Source organism: Trichechus manatus, unplaced genomic scaffold (genome assembly GCF_000243295.1).
Source record: "Trichechus manatus latirostris isolate Lorelei unplaced genomic scaffold, TriManLat1.0 scaffold00060, whole genome shotgun sequence".
Classification (NCBI taxonomy): Eukaryota; Metazoa; Chordata; class Mammalia; order Sirenia; family Trichechidae; genus Trichechus; species Trichechus manatus.
In genome coordinates this window covers 7,946,549-7,952,548 of record NW_004443996.1, presented here as the reverse complement: position 1 = coordinate 7,952,548, position 6,000 = coordinate 7,946,549, and positions in this window count along the sequence as shown.

The window sequence follows — 6,000 nt, the reverse complement described above, 5'->3', positions numbered from 1 at the left end:
TATAATAGAGAGAACTTGTTTACAGTTCTGTGATTAGGATCTACCCAACTTCTGATAACTATAGCAAAGCAGCAATTTTTCTTATCTTTTGTCTTAAAACAGTCTCCACCTAGTTGGAAAAGGGTCTTTCAAAAGCGTCCCTGGAGCTACAAGACCTTGGAGACTGGGAGGTGGGGAGGCCTGATTGTGCCCCGCCCTCACTCTCTTGACTCATGTAAGACATTTACATATGTTTAAATTGATGGAGGCATTTTGAAAGACAAAAGATAGCTAATTTCTTTTTTTTTTTTTTTACTGTTCTGGAACTGCTACTTTTACTTTAAGACAAAACTATCCTTTTTCCTTAAATAAAACACATTTCATATAATATCTAGCTCAAGTTATTTAAAAAGGTTTCACTTTAAGATTGACATAGTATAAAACATAAAGATCTTAGTGTACTTTTCAAATAGACCAATTTATATCCAAGTTTCTCCAAGTAGCTATTAAAAATCTAAATCATAGACAGACACAAGACGCAGTTTTTTCTGGATAAAGAAGGAACTGAGGTTCTATGACTAGCCTTATAAAAAACAGCAATTCTTAGCCATAGCCAACAATCTAATACAAGACAAATTTAGACACAATGCTCTAGACCAGATGCAAACTCTTAGAACAAAAGGAGACAGAAAGACCACATAAACTCACCAGATAATACCACACAAAACAAGGATATGGGAATCCTAGTTTCTAAAAGTGTTTATAGCAATTTTGGTAAGATCGACTCAATTTAATGGAAAAAAACAGGTACAGAACTACCACTTCTCCCTTAAATATCAAAACACAGGTCAGGAGCTGCCACCTCCCCCTGAGAATTGGGCAAAACAGGCAAGAGCTGCCACCTCTCCCTGCGAATTTGGCAAAACAGAGCACTATTTTCCAGGATTTCTCTGAGCCACAAAAAAGAAACCTAACGAGGAACGCGGCGGGGTTTGGACAGTGTTTTGCTTAGACCAATGTGTACCTTCATTGCACGAGATTTTTCTTGCTGGTGGCAGGCAGCCTAGTGCTCTAGCCTGTCTCGTGACTACCTTATCTTGTCACGGGAGACTTTAACGCTCTTGATGAGCGCCGGCGACCACCCTAATGGCTTTTACTGGTTGACCTGTGCCCGAATTTTTGCGGCTTATAGTGGCTCAAAGCTCTTTGGAAATATAATTACCTCTTCAAACGCCTGAATCCAGGCCTAAACTGCAGTTCACTTAAAGAGTTACTAAATGTCACTCTTAACCAAACGATCAAGCAAAAATCTAAGAAAGATTCTCCTTAATCAACCAGTTTTATAAAGAAATATGCCAAACAAAACTTAAGAAAACATGAGAAAGAGAACAACAAAGAATAAGCAAAGGTTCGTTTTCTGAGAGCACTCACCCCGTCAATGTCGAAAGGACATGGAGTGGGCACACTTGGGTCCAGAAGATAGGACCTTTCTTTGCAGGTTTCTGCTCTGCAGTCCAGGTCCCTTCGAAGTTGACTGGATTCGTAGCTTCAGATCCTGCTCACAGCACCATTAAGTGTTGTAGGGGAAAAAACATCACAAAGTTTAGTAAAGTAAAAAGAAAGTTTTATTTGGCATATATTCAAAAGGACAAAAGTGGGAAGCTGACAACCATGCTGCCACAGACATGTCTGCCCGAGTCCAAAGAATATTACAGAATAGGCAAGAAAGGGAAAACGGACAAGCATGCTGCCACAGCCAATGCTGCCTGAGTCCCTGGGGTTTTGTGTTTTTTTTTTATTGGTGTCAGTATTGACGGGGTGAGAAGGTAGTTTTGATTTGCATTTCTCTAATGGCTATTGATCGTGAGCATTTCCTCATGTGTCTATTAGCTGCCTGAATGTCTTCTTTGGTGAAGTGTCTGTTCATATCCTTTGCCAATTATTTAATTGGATTATTTGTCTTTTTGTTGTAGAGGTGTTGGATTTTCCTATAGATTTTAGAGATTAGACCTTGGTCCAATTTGTCATAGCCAATTTTTTTTCCCAGTCTGTAGGTTCTCTTTTTTCTCTTTTAGTGTTCTTTCTATGAGCATAATGTTTAATTTTAGAAGACCCCAGTTATCTAGCTTATCTTCTGGTGTTTGTGTATTGTTAGTTATGGTTTCTATGCTATTTATGCCGTGTATTAGGGCCTCTAGTGTTGACCCTATTTTTTCTTCTATGATCTATATAGTTTTTGGTTTTATGATTATATCTTTCATCCATTTTGAATTAGTGTTGACCCTATTTTTTCTTCTATGATCTGTATAGTTTTTGGTTTTATGATTATATCTTTCATCCATTTTGAGTTAGTTTTTGTGTATGGTGTGAGATATTGGTCATGTTTCATTTTTTTGCAGATAGACATCCAACTTTGCCAGCACCATTTGTTAAATAGACCGTCTTTTCCCCATATAATGAAGTTTGTACATTTTTTGAAGATCAGGTGACCGTAGGTGGATGGATTTACATCTGGGTTCTGGATTCTGTTCCATTGGTCAATGTGTCTGTCATTGTTCCAGTACCAGACTATTTTGACTACTGTAGCTACATAGTAGGTTCTGAGCTCAGGTAGTCCTCCTACTTTATCCTTCTTCTTCAGTAGTGCCTTACTTATCCTGTGCCTCTTCTTTATTCTGATGAGTAGGTTTGTTAATTTCTTTGTGGTTACCTTGAAATTTACTTCTACCTTCCTAAGTTTGAACCACTCTATCATTGCTTGGTATTGCCTTGAATTCCTCTCCATTTGAAACTTCTATACCTACACCATTTATTCCCTCATTTGTTTTTCTTACTTTGTTGTCATTTACAGGTTGAACTCTCTAGTTCCCTGTTGTCAATTTTTTAGTTTTGTTTTGTCCTTCAGAGTTCATTATCTAGGTTGGTATCTGACTGATGCTATCTTATGTGCTTGATTCAGGTTGATGTCTGATGTTGTTGGTTCTCTAACTGTAGGACACTTTAATAATCCTCATAAGTTTGGTTTAGTTTTTACATATTCCCTTAATTTCTGTTTAACTGGAAATTTCCTCATATCACCATCATATTTGAGAGTTTTGCAGGATATATTATTCTTAGTTGGCAGTATTTTTCTTTCAAGATTTTACATATGTCATCCCAGTGCCTTCTTGCCTGCATGGTTTCTGCTGAGTAATCAGAGCTTAGTCTTATAGTTTCCCCTTTGTATGTGACTTTTCATTTTTCTGGAGCTGCTCTCAGGATTCCTTCTTTGTCTTTGGTTTTAGTGAGGGTATTGTGTCTTGGTGTTTTTATTTTGTGGTTATCCTATATGGGGCTTTTTGATCTTCTTGGATGGTAGGCCTTTCATCTTTCATGACATTAGGGAAGTTTTCTGTCAGCACATCTTCAACGATCCTCTCTGTGTTTTCCACTTTCTCTCCTTGTTTTGCAACTCCAATCATAAGCAAACTTTTGCTTTTGATTGTATCCCATATCATTCTCAGGGTTTCTTCATATATCTTCATTATTTTCTCTGATTTTTCCTCAAACTGGTATCAAAGGATTTATTTTCAATTCCGTTGATTCTGTTTTCCATTATTTCAAATTTTCTCCTAAAACCTTTTATGGCACTGTACATTTCCGAAATCTTGTTGTTTATCTTTTGGATTTCTAATTGCTGTTTTTGTATGACTTCTAGTTGTTTATTTAGTTTGATATTTTGTTCCTGTATTATTTTCCTGAATTCTTCCATTGTTTTTGTCTGTCTTTTCCATGATTTTGTCTATTTTTTCCTTATTTTTGTCTGTATTTTCCTTCATCTGTTGGACAACCCGGAATATTAGAGTTGAGAATCCCTATCAGGTGGTTTCAGTACCTTTTATTCTAGCAGAAAGTCATCTGGTGTTTTATTTTGGTCACTTTCTGGAGCCATCCTCCCCTTTTTTAAAATATATTTTGATATTGTCTGCAGTCTCTGGGACATTCAGGAATTATTTTCTTCATTTATTGATTGTAGATTTAAATTTTTCATCCAACTTTTTTGTTTATTTGGTTATGTCTGGGCAGGCAGGCTGCGTGTGTTTTGTTGCTTGCTCACCTGTGGGTACAATACTTCTCACCACTTTGTCAAGGTGGGCAGGGGGGGTCACTCATCTATGGTGTAGCAGGACAAGTATAGCAGGGGTTGGAGGGGCAGGGATGGGTAGTTTGCAGTGTGAACTGGGGGCAATGAGGTTCTGGAGGACAGTGTAGGGTGGGGTCCAGGGGACCTAGTTGGTATGACTCAGTGGTGTGACACTCAGCGAACAGTGCAGATAGAAGATGTGATGTGCAGAGCTAAGTAGGTAGACGAAAGAAGAGAAAGATGAGAGAGAAACAAAAGAAAAAAAGCAAAAAATGAAGCAAAAAAAAAGAAAAAAGTAAATAAAATGGCAGTGTGGTAGGTTTCAGTGGGTGGAGCCAGGGTAGACCTAACGTGGCCGTATGCTGGGGCCTTTCTAGACAAGTGGTGTGGCTAGGCCTGTCGGTAAAGGGTTTGGGTGACAAACTGGGCTAGGTGGGCAGGAGAAAGGAATGGAAAGAGGAGAAGTAGAGAGAGAGAAGAACCAACACTTGAACAAATTAAAAAATAAATGCATAAATAATAATTAAAAAAATAAAAACAACAACAAAAATATGGTAGTGGGGGAGCCAGCCATTGAGGGTGGGACAGAATTAAGGTGGTGGTGAGCTGATATCTCTGTTGCCAGGTGGCATGGCATGACTTGTTAGGAAGGTGTGGAGTCAGTGTAGGTCCTAGGTGGTAGGGAGAAGGAAAAGGAGAAGGGGAAAGGTAAAGAAAAATAAAAAATATGGCCCTGAGGGAGCCATCCTGTAGTGGCAGCACAGACCTGGGGTGGCTGTGTGCCAGAGGTTCTCCAGCCAAGCTGTATTGCACAGCCTGCTAATGAGTTGGGGGTGGCGCACAGGGCTGGGTGGAAACGAGAAAGGAAAGGAAGGGAGAGAGAAAGAAAAACAATAACAAACAAACAATAAATAAATAAAATGGCTCTAAGGGAGCCAGTTGGTGACAGTGGCACAGATCCGAGGAGGCTGAGCACAGTGACTCTCCAATCAAGCTGTGAAACATGGAATGTCCAGAAGGGGCAGGGGACGTGCACAGTGCCAGCTTTGTGGGAGAAAGGAAAGGAAAGAAAGGAGAGAGAGAGAAGAAACAGAAAAAAAGAAGATGAAAAATAAAAGAACAATGCAAACAAAAGATCACAGCCTTTCAAGAAGGGGAGGATATGACACACAGAGCTAGCTAAGTGGAAGAAAGGAAAGGAAGGAAGGAGAGAGAGAAGCAATTAAAAAAAGCCAAGGGGGGGGAACGAACATACAAAAATACAAAGGAAAACAAACAAACAAGAAAATGACTCTAAAGGGACTGGCTGGTGAGGGCAGAGTGGACTCTTGCAGCAGTGAGCTGACGTCTTCCCGGCCAAGCAACCACGGCCCATTGGAAAGCAACTGAGGTTGTAAAGAGAGAAGAAGAATAAGGGGTGGGAAAGCATGTATCCCTGGTTACTGGGTGCTCTGTCTCTTGGGAGCTCTGTGAAGTTGCCTTCCTGTACTCCCTGTCTGCGTTCTATGGTGACTGTAGTCCAAGATGGCAAATCCCACCACGTTAGCTGGTAGGGAACCTCCACTCCATAGCTCTCCTCGTTGTCTGTTGTCTGTCAGTTTCTTATTCCATTAGGTGCTTAATTGAGTTCTTTATTCCTTCATTTGGTGCTTAGCATTCCAGGATTGACGTTGGTATCTATTTTACATAGTTTTTCAGATCTTTGCTGCAGAGGGACGACATGGTACTTCCATCTATAGCTCCATGTTGGCTCCGCCTCCGCAAAGTTTTTTTTAAATTGTACTTCGGATGAAGATTTACAGAACAAACTAGCTTTTCATTAAATTATGAATACACATATTGTTTTGTGACATCAGTTGCCACCTGCACTACATGTCAACGCTCTCCCCTACTCGACC